General features: G+C 51.2%; 1 protein-coding gene across 1 annotated transcript in view; it reads right to left on the bottom strand.

Moving 5' to 3' along the window:
- The window catches only part of LOC119109523 (uncharacterized), a 44,123-nt gene extending 26,188 nt beyond the window's left edge, over positions 1-17,935 (bottom strand). The window contains exon 1 of the mRNA XM_037233169.1: positions 17,806-17,935. The gene's annotated coding sequence lies outside the window, so the exon portion shown is untranslated. The remainder of the gene's footprint in view (positions 1-17,805) is intronic.
- Between the last annotated feature and the right edge of the window lie 4,999 nt (positions 17,936-22,934).

Raw genomic sequence — 22,934 nt, 5'->3', positions numbered from 1 at the left:
GGAAAACCCATGACGCAGAGTGGAAACAAAATAGCAAACGCCTTTTAAGCAGCGTGTAATTGATGGGCCCAATGTTGTCATCGTTGTTACGCACAAAGAAAACTTGACAATTACAATTGACGTTCGTTTGCTAGTCGTTAGGTGACATCATGGCTGGTCGGAAGATGGCCGCCTACTTAAAGCAACCAAACCACCTTGGACAGGTAGCACATCACCCTTGGGCCGTACCCTCCATTTATCAAGATCGTAGTGAACGGAGCACGTGCCGACGTGCTGTCCTTCGGAGAACATATGCATGTTATTTAGGTGCGAGTACACCTGCCGCACATATCAGGCCACAACGGTTTGGCTGTTCTCTGACCCTGTACTCTGATCGTTGCCAACACCAACGTTAACAGAGCACGGCACTGAGACAATGCCACCGCCAGCGTCTTCCTCAAACTTAACATAAGTTGCCCTGGCGGTGCTGCCTCCGCATGCTGCGTTTCAAGGGCTTGTCCAGGTCGAAACGAAAGGCGGTCATTACTTTTACGCCCGCTTCTCAATCTTATTTGAATTTACCTATGCCTGTGTGTCAGGAGGCCGAGCGAGTGAAAATCCCGGTTAGAATTTAAGCGAAATCAATAAACAGCTCTGATTATAAGATAAACAAAATGAATTTGACAACCAGGATGGTCAATTCCATTACACACCCTGATCACACCCTGATCATCAACTGAAGAAGTCAGCCGGAAAGGCCAGTTCATCACCAAAAGGCTGAGTCGTCACCATTGGTGCCAGTTAATATCTGGTATAGTAAACCGACCAGACATGAGGGTTACAACCACCGATACGGGTGGAAGGACAAGGGCAAGGGCAAGGGCAAGGGCAAGGGCAAGGGCAAGGACAAGGGTAAGGGTAAGGGTATGGGCAATGGCTAGGGTAACGGCAGGGACATGGGCAAGGCAACAATCACCAAAATTGACTAAATTCAGAGGCCCTGAAGGGCCAGCTCCTGTCCGGTCGTTAAGTTCATGACTGCCCAGACCTTTCTTTTGTCTCATTGTGGACCATTTCACCGAGAACATTTCCATTCCATGCCAGGCAACGAGGAACTCGACCAACGCAAATGGCTATCTCACTTCCCCGTTCCCGTCCTGTTCTTTTTCAGCAAATGTGTCTCTGGTCGACTAGGAGCCCCTTGCCGACACAGGCTCCCCTGTAAATCACTTTGAGCCTTGATACAGCGGGTCACCTTGTTCCAGGGGTCCCGGTCAACGCATGAGGCCTTCAGTAACAAATGCGGACACTAGCCATGTCCCTGCTTCGTAAATGGAACTCCAGTGTCCAAGCAGCCAACGGAGAGCCAACCGCTCAGCATTGGTGGTCTCGGATTTAGAAGACGCCTTTGTCGTTAGGGGGACCCTCTCACATGCGCGACGAGTCCCTTTGGCTGACCTTTGAGGGCACGGCCTCCGCCCCGGGTCGTTCCCTGGCCAGCCCTCAGGGTCCTCCAATCGGGCCCGTAATAACCCCCGAGGGTCGCTCAGGGCCTGGCGGGAGGAGATGTGCCCTGTGCCCTGAACCACGGCACTAATCCGATCGGTGATGAAGTGTTTATTTTGCTTGTGATTCATCCAATCTGGTAGAAGTGGCCATTTAGGTCACTTTGAATTCATTTTTGGTGACCGGCTAATTGGGAGCCATTGTAAAATAAGGGTGCCGGGTTGCGCCGTCACCGTCAGGCTTGACTTCCACATCTCCAGGGTGGGGGTATACAGGATGGCGTATACTAGGCGTAGTAGTATCGGGGTTTTCGGGGTGTGTCGACTGCGGCGGTCATTTAATATCCACACCTTAGTCTCCGAAATTCATTCAATCCATCTTCACCCATCACGTAACATTCCGGAGCTGACATCGTCTCCACGCCAGCTCCAGCGCAGCTCTCCTCTAAGACCACATTTCGTGTCACGGCGCAGCACCGCGGCCGGCAGGCATCGGGTTCCAACGCGGAGTCGACAGCCGCCGCCCGTCCTCGCCAACTGAGAGCCCAATAGCCATACGAGAGGACCGCTTACAGGACAGCGTCACGTTCCGCCGGCGTGACCCGACGCCGAACGACTCGCTCCAGAGAGACCTTCCTACCCCCACCCCACCCCGCCGAATGGGAGCATTCGCTTACAACTGGCTTGTCTGCCGCAAACCCAACGAAGTGGGCTTAACCAGCCGTTCTAGTCGCGCAACAGGTCAGAAACAGGCCACGTTTCACGCAGCGCGTCGTCGGACTGTATCCGACTCGGACCGCATCGCTTTGCACGTCGCAACGGGAACGAAGTGACGTGCGACAGCGCCGATCGCAATTCGCGGCGCCCGTTCCATGTGCGGTCGGGTCCCGGCTGGCACCGCCCCTGCTCTAGAGTGGGGTCGTCCGCGCGTCTGATCGCCGTCCGGCGCCTCACGGCCACCGGCCGCTTGGTGCTGGGACACAGCCACGTGGCACGTCCCGGCCCGGGCCGGGCCGGGCCGAGCCGGGCTGCAGGCCATCTGCGCAGCACCTAGGCCTGGCGGAGGCCGCAGACGGGGCGGCGCCACGAGCCGCCACCGGCCGCCGGTCACCGGTCACCGGTCAGCAGCTGCCGGTCAGCACGCCGCTGCCGGCCGCGGCGGCCTCCTGAGGGCTACAAGGCCGATCCCGCCCCGAGGCTGGGTCCCAAGTTAAGCCGAATCACAACCGCCCACGTAAAGAAAGCAAATATCACGGCACATAACGATCTGCGACCTGGTTTCCGTCCACAACGCAGCTGAGAGCACCGCCGACGGCGACCCAGCGCTCTGCAGCGGCAGCCGGCAGCCGGCAGCGGCCGATCACTGTCACCCGATTGAGTACTCCAGCCTGCAGGCTACCCGCCCTGCCAGTTGTGGCAGTGTACGTTGCAGGCTGCCTGCCCTGCCAGTTGTGGCAGCGTACGTTTTAGGATAGCTCGTGATTTGTTGACTGACGAGCCTATTCAATTATCCAATGGGCTTACGGTAACGACAAAATTCGCCGTTGCTCGAAACGGTACGTCCCCAGGGGACAGGACTTTATTGCGCCGTGTTTGATTACGTTAGCCAAGTAGTTACGTGCCGCGATGTTTGCTTTCTTTACGAGGGCGATTGTGACTCGGCTAACTTGGGACTCAGCCTCGGGGCAAGGTGCCCGACCCCGGGGCGGTGTCGGCACCGGACTCTCCCCCGGGCAGTCTCGGCGTCGACAAGACCGGGCTGAGACCAGCCGCAGGATCTGAGCGGCTCCGCCCGCCGCCTGCCGCTCACGCGCTCGAATCACACAGGCGGTGCCGACTTCTGAGGGCGTGTTCTGTTTCCAGGCGCCCGCAGAGGCGTGTCCAACCCCCCAAAACTCGTCCCGCCCTCCGAACCCTGGAACCAGGTATGGGATAGGATAAAGAGGATCATTTCAGTACGTGGATGGGAGTTGTGTGGTCTATGATTCTTTTTTACTTGACTCACCCTCACCGGTGTTCGCCAGAGCGAGGCCGGGTCCCAGAGGCTCCGCTCCCTCCTGGCACACTAGCAAGCTGGCCCCGGGAGCGCTGCCCTGACCGCGCGAACCCCTGGAGTTCTGCTCTCATATTCGGCCAACAAAGCATTCCGGAGCCTGACACCGCTACGCCGCAAGGAGCTGACCGTTGTTGATTGATATTGTTGGTTGGGGTTTTAGGGCGAGCCGACTACTTAGCTCATTTTGCGCCCATGACAGCTAAATCACTACATAAGTACGTAAGCACAAGACTGCTAGCTATGCTCGACGCGCGTTGGCAAGCTCCTCGATATGGCTTGAGTGCGCCCTAGTCATCGCGGGGGCACCGATTCCGATACTAGGAAGTTGATTGCAGGCTCTGGGAATCCAGTTAACACCAGAAATCAAGACCGCTAGAGAACAGCGCTTGATTCCAGGAGCAATCGTTACAACATGAGCCTCATAACCATCAGGGCTTCTGATCCTGTTATCTAACGCTGGCTGGACGTGCGTCGCGGTCCCTGGCACCGCCTGTCGCAAATGGCGCAGCTGAAGCATGGGGGGAGGGTGTGAAGTTTCCTGGTCATCCGCTCACAGCGTTCCTTTCCACTCTTAAACATTGCAGAACCCACCCCACTGGGGCACCCCGACCAGACGTCCAGTACTCGGCCGCGGCGACACGGCAGGAATGGCGGGACATAAGGGGAGACGACGCGCGCCCGGCAGGCCAGGGCGTCCCCTTCGCGCGCAATTAGTCGCCGATAGTTTATGGCCTGTGCCGCCCTCCGGCGGTGCCCGACACGAGAGCGCGCTGTCAACACGAGCCGAAGGCAGACGGCCGTCCGGTCCGCCACGGTTACCATGCACCGGGCGCTGCCATACCGGCTTCGGGAGGCGAGGGCGCTCCTGTTAGCGAGCGGCCCGCCTCGATTACCGTGCACCGGGCGCTGCCATACCGGCCTGGGGAGGCGAGGACGCTCCTGTTACCGAGCGGCTCGCCCCGATTACCGTGCACCGGGCGCTGCTATACCGGTCTCGGGAGGCGAGGGTGCTCCTGTTAGCGAGCGGCCCGCCTCAATTACCGTGCACCGGGCGCTGCCATACCGGCCTGGGGAGGCGAGGACGCTCCTGTTACCGAGCGGCTCGCCCCGATTACCGTGCACCGGGCGCTGCTATACCGGTCTCGGGAAGCGAGGGCGCTCCTGTTAGCGAGCGGCCCGCCTCGATAACCGTGCACCGGGCGCTGCCATACCGGCCTGGGGAGGCGAGGACGCTCCTGTTACCGAGCGGCTCGCCCCGATTACCGTGCACCGGGCGCTGCTATACCGGTCTCGGGAGGCGAGGGCGCTCCTGTTAGCGAGCGGCTCGCCCCGATTACCGTGCACCGGGCGCTGCTATACCGGTCTCGGGAGGCGAGGGCGCTCCTGTTAGCGAGCGGACAGCGCGGGGCGGCACCAGCCGGCCGCCACAGGGGTCGGCGGCCCCTGGCGAAAACGACTATTTTCGATGAACAAACGGGTGCAATGTGGACTGGCGGGTACAGAAAGCATCCAGTGAGGGATAACAGACCACAGATATATAAACGCGCGTTCGGGTGGATGGGAGGGTCAACTTGACCCTCCGAAGGTTTTCCGGAATGGTTTACGAACGGCGCAGCGTAGCCGCGCCAAATTTGTCATGGTCATAGACAACTGAATAGCGGATCGTTTGGTGTCCAAATTTGGAAGTATATTGTCAGGTCGCTGACCTATGGCAGGTCAGTCAGGCTATGGATTCAGCGAAGACAATTTCTAGGGAACCGTTCCATCTGATGCAACAACGGAATGCTAGACGAAGCCACACATCTCTGAGATCGCTTCTGAGGCAATACAACAATTGAACGGAGAAATCCCAGTGACTAGGGTCCAGGTATGAAGGTCAGACCAAGGTCAAAACCAGCCTGCTTTGCTACTGTAGGGTTTAGCCATGCGGCGTAGTTTTTTATACTCATTTTGAATTTATTAACAGGAATCGAACAATAAATTTTTCATGAACTTCTGAACCGCCGTAATGGGTCACTGACCTAAAATGACCCGGAGCAGCACTTTGTTTTCAAGGAGCATGCTGCCCAGCGTAATCCTGGACGCCTACTTAATGGAAGAATCAAAACAGTCTTGCATGATTTTGATCACAACCTGAAAAAGGTCAAACAAGGTCACCGACCTCAAATGAGCACGTGGCCTTTTGCTCAGAACAGGTGACTAGGTTCTGGGGGACCTTTGGACACCAACCTGGAGGTGGACCATGCTTGACCTGATCTGACCAGAAGGTCATGATCTAGAGACCTCGAATTCTGACACAAGTGAGTTCGCATACAGGTCAACACATCCAATGAATTTGGTGTCTCTAGCTCTCTTATTTTCTGAAATCTCAGGAGAGGGTCAAACTGACTTCCGCCCACACGAGCGGCGGGTATTTAACCGGTCACCCGGGCGCGTGGCAAATTACCAAGAATGTGCAGCCCTCATACGGCCCCCTTCTCGGCGTATACCTACAACATAGCGGCGTATCCGCAACCTGCTACCCTCGTCACCGCCCAATTATCCTCACTCTTGCTTCATTCTGAATCCTCGCGACACTCCCGTTAATCCGACCAGGCCCCGCACCGAGCGAGCTGGTCCACTGAGGCGTGCACAGTTACGAGTGGGCGTAAGTGCCCCCATGGTGCGAGCCCAGTTCGAGCGTCCAGCACATATTCCGCACAGGGGCCCCTGTGAAGGCTTACGCTCGGCGGAAGGGACACCAGGTGCGTACAGCTTTGCCCCACCGGCATCCACTATCCTTCACCCTATAGCCCTGAAATGGCCATGGCTGGCCGAAAGGGGCTATAATCCTAACAACCTACTACCCTCGTACATCTGCCAAAGATGGCGCTTGCCAAAGATGGCGCGGCACGCCTGAGGCGAACAGCATCCTGACAAGACGATTGCGTATAGGGCGCCGCAGTTACTACCGGATGACGCAGCGGAGAAACGGGGCGATGCTGACGACTGGGACCAACCCGCCGCCGTACCACGGAACATGGTGCATCCTGCGCCGCGAACCCCCGCTCGCTTATGGTGACCGCCTCCACGGCACGACCCCCGAGACGCGGCACGACACCGAAAATGACGCGCTGGTGACACGACCCGCGAGACGCAGCAAGACACTGAAAATGACGCGCTGCTGACACGACCCCCGAGACGCAGCAAGACACTGAAAATGACGCGCTGGTGACACGACCCCCCGGGACACAGCAAGACACTGAAAATGACGCGCTGGTGACACGACCCGCGAGACGCAGCAAGACACTGAAAATGACACGCTGGTGACACGACCCCCGAGACGCAGCACCACACTGAAAATGACGCGCTGGTGACACGACCCCCGAGACGCAGCAAGACACTGAAAATGACGCGCTAGTGACACGACCCCCGAGACGCAGCACGACACTGAAAATGACGCGCTGGTGGGAGTGCCAGGGTCCCACGGTGCCGACGAATGGATCCTGCGCTGGATCGACCGGTTGGCAGCGGCCGACGACGGAAAGCATTGCTATAAAACACCATGAATGCTATAATACACCACACCCCAGCGGGCTCAGCAAAAACAAACTACGCTTTGCTGACGAGCTGTTATGCTGGGTACCTGGGCTCGTCAACCCTCGTTCAGGCGTCTAGTTATGCCAAATAAGTTCAGGTGGGGCTGAGAAACGAAAAATGGCAAAAACTACCCTCAAGACATACGACAAACGTGTTTGAGCCCACATTTGACGCAACTTTCCCCTTACACTCGGGGACTGGACCTTCTCCCCCCCCCCCCCCCCATCCAAACAACTGAATCGGTAGCCACATCTCTGCCCTTGCGATTTGTGTCATTGAAGCCTCACGACGCACACAGCTGCTGGGGCTATATGGCGTCGCCTGCTTCTCACACTGGCAGAAACGGTGGGCACCACGGGGAGGCGCCTCGCCATTTTCACCACGTCAAGCGGAACGGCAAGGGATCCTACCCGTATCTTCCCCCAACTCGTGTTTGATGACCTGACCTGAAGCGCTTGACTCCCCGCCCGCGACAACCCAGAAGCAAGCGTGTGAGCCGATGAACTGTCTTCCTACTATGCAAGCGTAGGCTTTGCATAAACGCAAGAGCACCGCCCATGCGCGAGTGCCTGCTGGACTATCTGGACCGACCAAAGCGGTCCCCTCGATCGCAGGGCGAGGGGAGCGAAACTACGCCGATCGCTGACAGACACCACACGCAGAGTGAGCGGCAACCCGTGCATAGAACCGGAGATAAACGCCAGCATCAGCCACTGGGATCAGTGTCCGGCCCGACAGCGACCTGGAGCTCCGGCACCGGCCGTCACGCTACGCCCCGTCGCGTCGCTGCTACCGGCCCCGGGGAGAGGGCAGGCTGAGGGTGGGCGATGGGAGCGGGGTGCCGGAGGCCACACGAGCCGCGGCCGGCCTCTCGTTCGGCGGTGACACCGGAGCGCGCCGTTGTGCCGTATCAGCGCCCGCCCGTCATGAATCACGGCCGCCTGTCAGAGCGGCGCTAGCGACGCCCCGGGGCCCGGCCGGCTCGGTGACGAGCGTGCGTGCCGGTGGCACCGCCACGCCACTCCCAGGCCTCCGCTGGCACGCTCAAGCTCCATAACATCGGCATCCCCCGTCTCAATTTCTCAAAGAAACAGAAAGAAACACATGGTAAGAACTTCGCATGCATATATTGATTTCTTGGGGTCGTTAGGGAGGGGACACCATTACCCTGTTAACATGGGCAGCTGTGATTCGAATAAACCCGGGGCCCGCCCTCGATCCGAACTATCGGGCCCATGTATACACTACCCTGTTAACATGGGCAGCTGTGATTCGAATTGAGCCGGGACCCGTCCTCGATCCGAACTATCCGGCCCATGTATACACTCACGCGCCGTTCCGCTGATTCGAATCGTGCGCCGGACGAAATCCCTTCCCGTAAGAGGATCATCCGTTCAGGAAGGTATTCCTTTCGAATTACCGGCCGTCAGCTGTCTAAACAAAAAAAAGAAGAAAAATGCCTGGCGCACGCAGTTCTGTTCATGGCCATTTCAGCTTTGTTTGGTGTTGCCGCTTTTCCACGGTTTTTTAGCTATTGCTCGAGACGGTCCAAGTCCAAGATGGTAAAGGAAAAGGGAAAGAAGGTGAAGTTCGACACCATGCTGCTAAAACTACTCTAATTATTGAGGGCCTTAAGTGGCTAGCAGCACAGAAATGCTCACGTAATTTAGCCTTGTTAGGCGCTTGATCTATGCAGACAGCAGGCGTCGGCGGTGTTTGGTGTTATCTTTCCGCCTAAAGGTTATATTAATTGACAGCTGGGGCAGGCTCCATGCTTCCAAAAGCCAGATGGAGGGAACATGGTCATTTTATATAGCTTTGACTTGTTCTCACTTTAATTTTTGGATTGCTCGAAATTCTTGCAGAGAATGACTAAGTTTCTTTCATTAAGTTCATACCTAAAGGCCCCAGGAATGTTTTTGCAGATGTTCCTTAACTTAGGATGCTGGTTGCTTGTCAGTTTAATTTGTGTGCGAAAGGTAACTTACAAATTCTTGCATGATATGACGGATCAACAAATATAGATCATTGCAGTCAGCTCAAAATGTGCACTTTTTTAATGATAGGACCGAAATTGCCCCATGATGGGGTCAAAACATCAAGAAAGCAAATGTGAACACTGGATGAAAATAGTTGTCATTACTCTGATAAATCCAAGTTTGCGTGTTCCATATGCAAGAAAACAATGCATAAACTAACACCTAACACGATGGCACATGCTGCGCGGAGGACACGTCTGTGTTGCATATCATCACCTGTTTTTGTACTGATGATTAAATATGCCACCTTGGTGCTTTTTTGTGATGGGTGTCTGCAGGCCATGAGGTAGGTAATTCAACTGTTCAACAATTCTTGCAGGGGGTACCAATAGTTTCTTTCATTAAGTGAATACGTAAACGCCCCAGGATTGATTTTGCAGACATTCCTCCTGTGACTTGAACATTTGGTTGACCACCATTGGCTGGAGGGGTGTGCTGAATATTGGTGACTGGCTCGTCAAGGAAGTATGAAGTTACGTCACACTGGTAGACCAACTGGCAAGGAAGCAGGGGCTGGAATATTTGTTTTTGATGCAATTAGGCTGTTTGTTGCTTGTCAGTTTAATATGTATGAGATAGGTAACTCAATAATTCCTGCATGATGCAAAGGATCAACACATATACACAATAGATCATTGCAGTCAGTGCAGAATGTGAACCATTTTTAATGATGGGACCAAAATTGCCCAATGATGGTTTCAAAATGTCAAGAAAACAAATGTGAGCACTGGATGAAAATAGCTGTCATCAGTACTCTGCCAAATCCAGGTTTGTGCATTTCATGTGGAAGAAAACAGTGCATAAATTAAGTAAACCTAACCTAATGCCGCATGATGCACAGAGAACATATCTGTGATGCACATCATTACCTGTTTTTGTACTGGTGAGTAAATATGTTACCTTGGTGCTTTTTTGTGATGCATATCTTTGCAAACCATGAGGTGGATAATTGAACTGTTGTTATAGTAAATAATTTGTTATGAATTTTGAGCCAAGATTGCTTTCTTCATGACACAGCTCTCGGGCTGGTTCACATGTTATGATCTTTGGACTGTGCAAACAGCTGTTTGTGCCACCTAGCCATCAGTCCATATCGGCCAATGTGTTGACTGCAAGGATATCAAAGCAGTATTTCAACCCTAGTATGTCAAGAAAGCAAATAGCTGCATTCTGACTTGCCAGTCCATGCCAAGTCTGAATGGCAATGCTGCCCTCAGGTACTTATGATGCATTGGATGGGGAAAGACAACATAGTTACACAATTTTTGCCACCAACTATGTAGCATTCATGAGTCATTTCTGTAGCTTTGCTCAGTGTTGCAGGCTGCTCATAAATGCATTACTGTGGGTGTAGGTAATGTGTTTCCTGGGCTGCGCAAAGTAGATGACATGATGCTGGGTGGCGTACTGATTTGAGTGTGGTCAGTTTGTGAGTGTCATTGGCCAATGCAAGAAAATACTGATTTCCTGCTAGCCAAAGTTTCTCGCTAGTAAAAATTTTCATATAACACTGCCTATGTGACAGATTTGGCAGTGCTGACTGCGCAACCCTTGTGTTTCAAGTGCTATGGCTTGTGCTTAAATTATAAAGCCTATGAGCCCCGCACAGATCATTTTTCCAACGGAGTCCATCTTCCTCCTCGCCCACAAAGCCGCCTCGCGCCCACCATGGCTCGTGACATTCGCCATCCATACGCAGAGTACCGGCTTTTTTCTTCTTGTTTTGTTCAGTTCGCCTCAAAAGCGCAGTTCTCGCCCATAATCCGTTCCTTGATTCGAACTAAGCGGGAGTGAACTATCGACCGTTAATCCGACGTAAAGCCGGTTTCGCCCATGTAAACGCCCCTCGCCGAGAGGGTTAACGTCGCATGACCCGTTCCGATCTTAATTCGAATTATCCTCGGCTGCCCATGTTAACCGGGTAACTCACGCGCCGTTCCGCCATTTCGAATCATGCGCCGGCGGAAATCCCTTCCCGAGAGAGGATCATCCGTTCAGGAAATGATTACATTCGGATTATCGGTGGTCACGGCTGCTGAAAGCACATTTGCTGTGCGTAACAAAAAGAATACGAAAACAGCCTGGCGCATGCAGTTCTGTCTAAGGCCATTTCAGGTCTGTTTGGTGTTGCCGCTTTTCCACGGGTTTTTAGCGATTGCTCAGGACGATCCAAGTCCATGATGGAAAAGAGAAAGGGAAATAATGTGAAGTTGACACCATGCTTCTTCAAGCACTCTAATTATTGAGGGCCTTAAGTGGCAAGTAGCAAAGAAATGCCCACGTAATTTAAGCTTGTTAGGCGTTGATCTATGCAGATAGCAGGTGTCAGCGGTGTTTGGCGTTATCTTTCCGTCTCAAGGTTAGATTAATTTACATCTGGGGCAGGCTCCATGCTTCCAAAAACCATATGGAGCTTACGTGGTCATTTTATATAGCTTTGACTTGTTCTCACTTTAATTTTTGGATTGCTCTTGAAATTCTTGCAGAGAATACCAACAGTTTCTTTCATTAAGTGGATACCTAAAGGGCCTCGGATTATTTTTGCAGACGCTCCTCCTATGACTTCAACATCTGGTTGACAGCCTATTGGCTGGAGGGATGTGCTCAATATTGGTGACTAGCTCCTCAAGGAAATATGAAGTTACATCACGCTGGCAGACCAACTGGCAGGGAAGCAGGGGCTGAAATATTTGCTTTTGATGCAAGTAGGTTGTTGATTGCTTGTCAATTTAATGTGCGTGAGATAGGTAACTCAATAATTCCTGCATGATCACTGGCTGAAAATAGCTGCCATCAGTACTCTGCCAAATCCAGGTTTATTTCCTGTGGAAGAAAACAGCGCATAAATTACGTAACACCCAACACAAATGCACATAGTGCACGGTGAACATGTCTGTGGTGCGTATCATCACCTGTTTTTGTACTGGCGAGTAGATATGCTACCTTGGTGCTTTTTGTGATGGGTGTCTTTGCAAGCCATGAGGTAGGTAATTCAAGTGTTGTCATAATGAATACTTTGTTACGAGTTTTGAGCTAAGATTGCTTTCGTCATGACACAGCTCTCGGGCTGGTTCACATATTATGATATTTGGACTGTGCAAACGCAGCTGTTTGTGTGACCTAGCCATCAGTCCATGTCAGCCCACTGCTGTTGACTGCAAGGGTATCAAAGCACAATTTCAACCCGGTATGTTAAGGCAAATGGCTGCATTCTGACTTGCCAGTCCACGCCACGTTTAAATGGCAATGCTGCCCTCAGGTATGCCCTGCTTTGTCAATAACTGAGTAGCATTTGTGAGCCATTTCTGTAGCTTAGCTCACTGTTGCAAGCTATTCATAAATGCATTGGTGTGGGAGTAGGTATGTGTTTCTTGGGCTGCACACAGTAGATGATATGATGCTGGGTGGCCCATCTGATCAGAGTGCGGCTAGTTTGTGAGTGCAATTGGCCAATACAAGACAATGCTGATTTCCTGCTAGCCCTTGCACGGCAGCAAATCTTGCCCGCGCACCTGCGTCCACCATGGCGGAAGCCGCCGGCATCAGCTTTGTGGAGCGCTGCAGCCGACGCTGGTGGTGTCGGGCCACCAACACACGCTCATGCCCCCTACCTCGTCACCACAACACGATGTTCTCTATGCTGTTCGGTGTACAGAAATGGCCGAGCGCCAAAGTGCTGTGCAACCGGGCCCGCGTTGCAAGGTTGTCTGCCGTCCTTTGGCATACACGGAGAGCGGCGTTCGCCTACCGTAGCGTTCGCCAGCACACGGTTGATCACAGAGTGGCTGCGCAAGGCCCGCACCGCGCTGGACCAGGAAGACGCTGAATGCGTCATCTATACAGGATTAGTGGAGCTGGCAAGCTGTTTTAGTTAGACGGAGACTTCTGCTTGTTTAAGGAGAAAACATCCGAGCTTTTTCGTACGTCCATTATCTAGAAGCACTCAGCTTTTTAGAGAACCAGTCCGTGTTTTGAAACTACCGACAATGATAAGAAACCACTCGTCCACGCGACTGAGAACCAGACTTGCAAAATAGGCAACACGGAGCAACTGTTCTGGGGTAAAAACTATCCCAGCTATGGCTCATTGATTGTATTAGGCAGAACGAAACAACTCAGCGGGGGACGTACCAGCGTGATTATATGCTAAAAACGCATTCGCATCCAAAACATTGTTGACTGCATACCAAGAGTCACCGTGAATTTACAGAACAAATAACTTCCAACATCTTAATGAAACTCCTCTTTCCATATAAGCAAAGCTTCATCTAGACTAGCCACACAATACCACAGACATAAAGATATAATAATTTCCATTCCACATGCTACCGATTTCTTGCCATCCCAATCTGTAATAGAAATATCTAGGATGTGTCAAATATCATCTCCTTCTTTGGAACGGCTGAAAAAATAAAGCCTCAGGGGGTGAAGAATGAGATCAGAGATGTTAGCAAACTATCGAATAACGGTATACCTTTTTATGGATGACGGCACTACTAGCCCTATTGGTCGTGGAATACAGGAAAATAAGGGCCATATGTGATGTTTCGGCTCCATACTTAATCGAAACCATTATCAGTAGCAAAAAGTTTTAACTTGCTTAGGCCTAACTTCAGCTGTGCCTCTGGTCAAGGTGAAGTTATTGCCCCCACGGTCTGCTAAGTTCACCTGTGCCTTTGGTGCTGGTGACGTTATTACTCCCCCGGTCTGCTTCGTTAAGCTATGGCCCAGGCCCCAGCAACGTCCTACGGTCCCCTTTACTGGGGTCATTGGGTAACCTCACACCGCTGGTGGTACGATAGACAGGTAAAACAACGAGGTAAAACAAAAATACCTATTGAGATTCCACATAAGTGGGCTTGACCCATGTAATAATGAAAAGTCGCTTCGTATGCCTGTTATTTGGGCAGCAGTTGACTTTCGCACGCAAGTTTGCAAAAAAAATAGCTTGAAGATTGACTGGCTTCGTGTCTGGAAAGCAGATTTGTGTTCGACTTTGGGTCAAGACAGTCGACACTGGAGTCCCCAAACGTTCATGGAAAAGATGGAATCCGTTTTTGAGGACATTTCTCGACTGGGGCCGGAGCTGAGTTCAACTACTCGTAGGCGAGTTGCCTCGCGTGAATGCCCAGTGACACCAATAATATGGGTCTATATGCGGGTCGAACAGAACACAGCAATGCATAGCTGCCACATTAACTGTCGTTCCGGAAACTACCCACCAGAGTGGGCTCTCGAATTGAGCCATTCATCCTTGAGGCGGAATCAGAATCTCCTCGGAGTCTTCTCGTATGATGCTCCCGCTGCTCATTTACGAAACGGGGGTGCACTGATGGGCGCGTCCTGACTCGCCTAAAATGCCAAGAAGCCTTATTCTCTATATGTTGTCTGTACGAGTGTCCATAGAACATTGTGATTTGATGACCGGGCGAACTGGTCAGACCCGACCCCAGACCCAGATCCAGATCCAGATCCAGACCCAGACCCAGGCCCAGACCCAGGCCCAGGCCCAGGCCCAGGCCCAGGCCCAGGCCCAGGCCCAGGCCCAGACCCGACCCTCCCCTTCCTGATGTTTTGGGAAGGTTATCGCATCAACCCATACAGACCCGAACGCATCCCTCCTGATGTTTTGGGAAGATTACCGCATCAACCCATACTTGTACTTGTTCCTTTGACAGAGGACAGTCCAATCACATAAAATGACGCTGTAATTAAGATGCCTCATGTATGTTAATGATTGTTTTTTTGGAAACGGCTTTTTGAAAATTTATGTTCATGTTTCGAATGTATTATGTCAACACTAATGCTGCAATGCGCACACGTAGAGTTTGTGCGGCGCACCATGAACAAAAACGCTCATTGCTGACTAGCGCCAACTAGCGTGCTAGCGACAACTAGCGTGTAGTTCTCAATAAAACGCACGACCACCTCTGGGTGAAAAGTCATGCAAAAAACATCATCAGGCTGTTAGTCTAACTCTCAGGTGCTCAAAACTAGCAAGGAAAAAATTGCTGAGTGATTTATTTCCCATGTCGATGAATTTCAGTGTATTACGAATGCTGGATTCTTTTGTGTTTTTCGCTAGCTATGGGTCTTCAAGAGGCGCTACTGATTGCCCTCACATTCTCGCGTCTCGTCTCTGCTTTCTGGCATGGAGTACCACGACCGACAAAAATACCTTTCCTAGTATACAGCAAAGTCGCACCACTCCAGCGTCACCTACCAGGCATTACAGAGCAGTGTTGGAAAACTTGACATTCCCTGGTATAACGTATACCAGATTTTGTACTCCAGGATTGAGATTAGGCAGAATGAAATATTTTGTACTCAATCATGATGCAACAAAAACATTTTTTGAACAGTCACTATCTCCCTGTTTTAAGGACAAAATTAAACCACAAGGTGCAACAGCTTGAGACTTGCTGCTTCCATCATGAGCAATGCATTGATATCTGCAAGAGCACAAATCTTGGACCTACCAGACTAAGGTGCCCAATACCAAGCAGCCTGTGTTGCCACCTACGTATATGATAAATCATGTATGGAAATGTGAAAGTGTGTGACTATTGAATTTAATTGTTTTTTTTAGCAATACTGGGAAATGCGAAACGGGTAGCAGAATCGTACCGGCCTGTAGATTAGCAAAGCTCTCACTTCTTACGCCCTACACAGACCAACTCAAACTCGAACAAACTTAACCTTCCATTGACGACGAACCGCATTAATTGCCAAGGATGCAACGAACGGTCATAGAAAACCACACAACCAAGCACCTACCACAGACGGCCGCTTACTCACGCGCCACCACTGAGTCATGGCAATGCAAATATCATTCGCGCTTCGGCGTCGGAAACGTATCAACTATTCAGCGGCTTGCGCCCGCCTCCCATCTCAGGTTGGAGGTTGAACATAGCAAAACTCTCCAATTGGTTTTAATGATTCGCCTCCTGGTGACCTCCTCCTTGTGACGTGACTGAAATTCGCCTCCTCACCTCCTCGTGCCTGTCGTCAATTTTGATGTTGTCAAGAGCATAAATATTCTGCTCGCGCTCATGCCCTCCAACAGATTTGTAAACAGTTGGAGGAAAGCTGTATAGAGATGGGCATCACGATCATGACGAAGGGTTTATAAGAATTAATGCGGCTTATAAGAATTAATGCAGAACCGTCCTGTGGTTGGATTTTTGGCCATTTCCTGGTATTCGGAGTACGCAAAATGTAACGGCAGCTGGGGATTTAAGCCACGTTAAATGTCACTTTCAGCGTGTGAATTAAACGCTGGTAATTTAGGCTTCACATAAATATACTTTTAAGTCCGAAACCGTTGTTGTAAATGGTAAAAACCCGTTCGGAGACAGCCATCTCACTCCGGCAAAAACACCAGGACACCAGAATAACATGCACCCATATCTTTGGCCCGGCAAATTAAGGAGGTTTTATTAGGACAGAACCATCAATGAATTGCAACATAAATTATGATATTTCGCAATGATATGGGTTGCAGCACATCACAATCCATAAATACATTGTTTCATTCGCCGGGGTCAGCGGAGTGACTGACTCCGATCCCTTTTGGCCGGCCTGGACGGGTCCGTCAGGCGTTGCACTAGCCCTGGCTCGGTAAATCGCTTAAGAGTGCTTGCTGCCTGTCTCTATTATTCGGCTGTGACGTGCTGGCCTCATGTGTTAGGAAGGTGGAGGGCATGTTTTGCCGCTTTTAAAACCAGTTAGCTGGTGGAGCGTGCGTAGCGTGACCGTGGTGGAGAGTGAGTAGCGTGATCGTGGTTGAGCGTAAGTAGGTGGCTGAGGCACGTTCATTTGCATTTTTGTGTACCATTTTTCTCTGGCTGTGCGTATCATAGCCACCCTCCATGTTGAAGGGTGTTGAAGCCCGGTGCGTAACCACCCACCGTTTTAGAGGGCGGTTACCACACACAGCCTGTCATAAATTGCAAACTCATATATATATATATATATATATATATATATATATATATATATATATATATATATATACACCTGTGTTTCCTAGTACAGAGCACGAGAGCATGTTGTTTCGGTGTACCATGTTTAACACTGTTTCCTTCTACTTTAAGTGCCTTTACATGAATTGCTGTATATGAAAAGTGGTGCTTTTGGTGAGCACCACCCATTGTACTGCTATTTCTCAAAGATAATATAAATAAAATTGTAATGACCCGCTGCAATCGGATATTTTTGTACTCCACTTGAGAAAATTTGTACTCCGCTACCAGTTTTTTTTAAAATTTCAAACACTGTTACCGAGACTATGACCAGCCAGACCGATTTTCGCGCTTGCTGGAAGACGGTCGGCGAAGAGTCTACACATAACGCTCATTCTGTGCCGAAGGCGCAAACCATTTAACGTGTTTAGTCACTCCCACAATTGTAACGGGACGTTTACAACGCTGGCAGACATACATGCGCCTGGAGTTTCCAAACCATTCGTCCAATACTTTTACGTACCACCCAGATCATTTCCCCGACATGAATTAAAAAAAACCGTTATTTCGCAATGGTTAAATGTACTCGTAACACAGCGGGTTCGTTCCACCACCTCACCGCAGAACGCAACAGCAATTAACAGGACCCCTTTCTCCTTCTCCATCCCGTACTCGGTACTCACCAAGAGAGAGGGCCTTGGTCCAGGGCTGCACCGCGCCGTGCGCGTGCACCTCTGCCAACTTGCGCGGGTCGGCCACGTGGACCCGGCCCAGCCGAGGCTTGACCCAGGTCACCGGCTCCGGGGTCGGTGGCGGCGTCAACAGACAGGACGGCGGCGAAGGTGACGCCGGCAGCGGCAGCAGCGGCAGCAGCGGCAGCAGCGGCAGCGTCTGCTGCTGCGGCGGCGGCACAGACGGCAGCGACGTCTGCGCCGGCGGGTGCGGCAGCAGCGACGGCATCGACGTCGGCAGCAGCGGCGCGGACGGCAGCATCGGCGGCAGCAGCGGCGCTGGCGGTGGGGCGCCGTCCGGGTACACGCTGCGCGGCGGCGCCAAATCAGCATGCCGAACGCCTCGGCACCAGTCACCGCCATCCGACAAGTCCAAATGCCTGGTTGCTTTTCCAGGTTTTGTGATGCTGGGAGACTTTCCCTAAAAGTCAACCCGACAGCACGGATAGTTTTGCTCTCAAACGTACTCCACCGCAAGTTCTGATGAACTTCACCGTTTGTTTGAGGTCATTACCAGCGAGCAGTAACAGCTGAACCCATCCATTCACAGCTACTGGACGCCAGCGTGATATCGCGCCCACGCTGAATCGAGTCTACGCACATCAAGAAGTGTCATGTGAGCTGTGCGCACGTGGAAGATGCTGGCGTATAACACCTCGTCGCATTGAGTTGGTGCCCAGGTATTTTCTGGGGATGCGTTGATGATGATGATGATGATGATGATGATGATGATGATAATGATAACCATGATGATTTGGGCTTTGGGGCGCACAGACCACGTTGGTCATATGGCGCCTCTGGGGATGCGTTGAGTTGAGGTCGTTAACGTAATAAATTTGGGTGTTTTAAAGCAGCGTGCGTATTTTGTAATTTAACTTATCTATTGAAAACTTCTCTGGAAATGCACGCATACGCAGACATCCACCTCCTATACGTTTGGTGAATTGGTGAATAATCCTACACCTTGTTCTAGTAGTCTTCGGTTCAGGAACTAAAGCTCTGACCTTGAGACGTAGCCATCCGGCCCCGCCATGTACACGGTGCTGTAGTACTGCGGCAGATGGACGTATCCACGTGAGATCGGGACCATGTCCGGTCCCACGGGGACGACGTAAACGGCGTTCGTCATCTGAAAGGGCGCGCCGTCAGAGGCGCGAACCAGTACAGGACGCGGGCCGGACACCGTCCGCAGCATCGGTAACACAGGCGAGGACCAATGTTACCTACAGTTTAACACAGATATAGCAAGACAGACGAATGCGGCGGGCGCTCAGTCAATATAAAGGGACGCCTCACAAATCACAATCAAATCACAATTAAAGACGACCGAAGCAGACGCCAGGTCTCCGACGGTTCCCTCAACTAGCGTCAGCACGCACATCAACACGTTAGAGCGGGGATCAGGCGATCCATATCTCGGTCTTGAGTCGCGGGGAGCAGGCGTCCGGTGCCGTGAACACCGGCCCCGGACTGACCCGCCACACAGGCGCTGTATGGCCGCGCTGGCCACAGCGACCGGAACACCAGTTACAACTGCTGTGACACAGACGCAGCCGGCACCAGCCCGCGGTTACTGCAACGATCCGACTCAGAAGTGACTACTAGCTTCCATCAAGCTGCCAAGCCTTAGGACTCTTAACATAATAGGTGGCTACCCTGTAACCCTTGCGAATTCACTCGCCCTCGCCCGTCTCCGCCTCCAAAAGTAGGTGAACGAACAGCGAATGGTTGTCAAGCCAAGTGGCGGCAGCGAGAAGCCCACGTGGGGCGCTCGCGCAACACAAATTCCTGAATGACTTGTCTTCCTTGCCTGTCCGCTTACGGCGATGCCGTAAGCGTGCAAATCACGCAACCCACTCAACGAGCCCGGGGAAGCCATCAGCTTGTGCAGCTCGTCACGCCAATTCACACACTCATTTAACACATTTTTGAGATTTTTTCAATGATGATGTAACTAGCACGAGGTTTTCAGAGTGGCTTACCTTAAACTACGAGCATGGTCTCACAATAGCCCGAGCGGAGTTGTCAATAACTTGGCATATCAGGCACAAGAACACGTGGTCACAGCTTACGCCGACAGCGCTGGGCCCTTTCCCGAACCAACGTCGATCGCAAATTCAGATGCAATTTGCGGTTCAGGTGACCGTGAACACGCCCAAAGTGGGGGCCTAATCCCTCCCCTCCCCTCCCTATGGCCGTGTGTACGCACACTACAAAACGGAGGGCGGTTACGCCACTCCATTTTGGTGAGTGGCTACGCACTGGACTTCCAAAATGAGGCTGGAAACGTAGAAGACCGACACACCCTCGAAAAATTAAAAATCCTGGATATCCTATAGACCCCCACTCATTAGCCATGAAGTCAGGTCTCCAAATGGTCTTCTGTGATCGCCAGAACGCCGCCAGTGATGCCCACCCAGCCACGCAGAGCAAGCGTCTAGTTTCGTCATTACGGTGCCTTACTACGCGGGCGCCGTCAGCGCGCATGCAAATATTGCTAACCAACTTCCGTGGGTGGTAAGAAGTGAGAAATGAGCACTGTTCGCTACAAATGAACGTACTTTATACTATCAACTGTCCAACTGTTCAGTTCTTAGAATCATGGAGTAGGGTCTAAGCTGTAACCAATATGCTAAGACTTGTCCTGCAGTGTCTGAAATTTCGGTGCTTCTTGGTGTTCTTGACCCTAAGACATTACAGAATACGGACAATTACTCTGTGTGCAACGTAGGATGGAAGCGAGCTATTCTTGAAACTTCGACACCCTCGAGTGCCACACTCTCCACGACTACATGAGATATTGCTTGCGAGTTTCAGCCAAATCTTTTAATCATATCAAACACAATTTTTCCTTTCGATGCACTCAGTGCCCAGGCTCGTTGCTCCTCACCAGCACACGTGCAACCTCCCTACTGTCCCCACCGACACTCCCGCGCTCAGGACGCCGTGCTCAGAGCCCGCCCTCAAACAATAACCGCCTCTCCTGACAGGGCCGATAGCCAGGGAGAAGCGAGGAAACCGAGACCATCTCGTGTGCGTCACGACTAAACGTTTCTGGTTTAACGCAGAAATCATGGTAATACAATGAAAATTGATACGAGAATACGTGATGCAACATATACCTATAGACAGTGACTGGAACTTGGGTGTTTCCTGGTGTTTTTAGACCCAATACATTTTGTTCTCCACAAATATACACTGGAAAGAATGTAAAAAATTGTTCTCTGTGAGCGACGTCAGATGGAGGCAAGCTATTCCTGCAACTTCAACAGCATCGCGCGCCACACTCACGACTGAACGAGGGATACTGCCTGCGGGTTACAGCCGAATCTCTCCACCATATCACACATAATCTTTCCTTGCGATGCATTCAGTGCCCAAGTCTGTTACTGCTCACCAGCTTATGTTTAGCATATGCTTAACTTACCTATCGTCCAACGACACCAATGCGCTCACACCGGGCCCAGTCCCACACTTAAAACAACAGCGTCTCCCGACGTGCCAGAGAGAAGCGCGGAGAATATCTTGCACGCGGCACCATTCAACGCTTCTGGATTGTACGTAGAAATAATTGCAACACAAGAAAGATTGATACGAAAGTATATGACGCAAACGTTACATGTACCCCAATATACAAGGTGAATTAATCATATATTGACGAATAAGTTATTTTTCAATCTTTTTAGATCGTACTTTTATTGAAGTTTTATTGGAAACTGTCAAAAATGAATATTGTATGGAACGTATAATGGTGACGTCAAACATCATCCCAAACACTCGCTCGGGCACGTGGAAAACCACGGCTCCGCGAGTCTCCGGCTCTTGGAGGGGATTTAGCATTGGAGACAAAGCATATTCTCCACCAAGAAATCCGAGCTGAATACGTGATGAACATGCATAAAAGGGTCATCAAACAAAAGTATGAAATTTTTTCTATCGATCTACGGAGCGTCCTCACAGAATCATGATCCGTGTATAAAGCTAAAGCAGAGCTTCTTGTTTTCCGTTGAGCAGAACTTCTACTGGTGCATTTATATGATTATTCACGTTTTTTGACATCCACCTTTTGTTTTAGCCGGGTTTTGCCAACCAATATTTTTTACAAAATCAATACGGTCCTAAAAGCAATGTCAAAACCGACAAATAACCTAACGCGGCTCTGCCGTTGATGACTGCTATGGCGTGCGCGCCATTTACGTAACCTACCAATCTTGTTTTGGAGGAGCCGCGCGAGGAGCGGTGATACCGCGGCTGGTTTGTGGTGTAGATAAAGGCAATATATTAATTTAGTTCAGTGTCATACACTCCGAAAAACATTGTATTTGACTTAACGCCAGTGAGTAGATGTAGTGATGCTAACCTTATGTGACTGGGTTGCTCCGTGAGGATGAAACAATTCCTCCACCCCTGCAGCGTTCGCATCCGAGCCCCGACCACGCAGCAGCCTGACTTCTCAGGAGGTGTAGCTTTGTACGTGATTTGGTGGAGCGGGTGACCAGAGAATTCTTTCATCCCCCTGAAGTGGAGCAAACCACGTTCTCCCCGATTTTGACCATGTTTTTTTTTTTCTCAAAGCTGGGGAGGGGTTGGCATCCCACCCAACTAATAGGGAACTACACACTTGTTCCCAAATTAAGTACATCTAGCAAATTCGCTTGGGTTATTTTGTTCTCACTACAAGCCGTTATTTCAACATTTTGTTCTCTCCCCCAAAAGTCAAAGCCAATCATATATTGACGAATAAGTTATTTTCAATCTTTTAGATCGTACTTTTATTGAAGTTTTATTTGAAACTATCAAAAATGGATGTTATTTACAGCGTATAGTGGTGACGTCAAACATCATCCCAAACACTCGCTCGGGCACGCGGAAAACCACGGCTCCGCGAGTCTCCGGCTCTTGGGGAGGTTTTAGCATTGGAGAGAAAGCATATTCTCCGCCAAAAAATACGAGCTGAATACGTGATGAAAATGCATAAAAGGGTCATCAGACGACATAAATTTTTTCTATCGATCTACGGAGCGTCCTCACAGAATCATGATCCGTGTATAAAGCTAAAGCAGAGCTTCTTGTTTTCCGTT

This window comes from Pollicipes pollicipes, unplaced genomic scaffold (assembly GCF_011947565.3).
Source record: "Pollicipes pollicipes isolate AB1234 unplaced genomic scaffold, Ppol_2.1 Scaffold_7231;HRSCAF=8579_pilon_pilon_pilon, whole genome shotgun sequence".
Taxonomy (NCBI): Eukaryota; Metazoa; Arthropoda; class Thecostraca; order Pollicipedomorpha; family Pollicipedidae; genus Pollicipes; species Pollicipes pollicipes.
The sequence above is the reverse complement of the archived record's forward strand: the minus strand, read 5'-3'. Positions and strand labels throughout refer to the sequence as shown.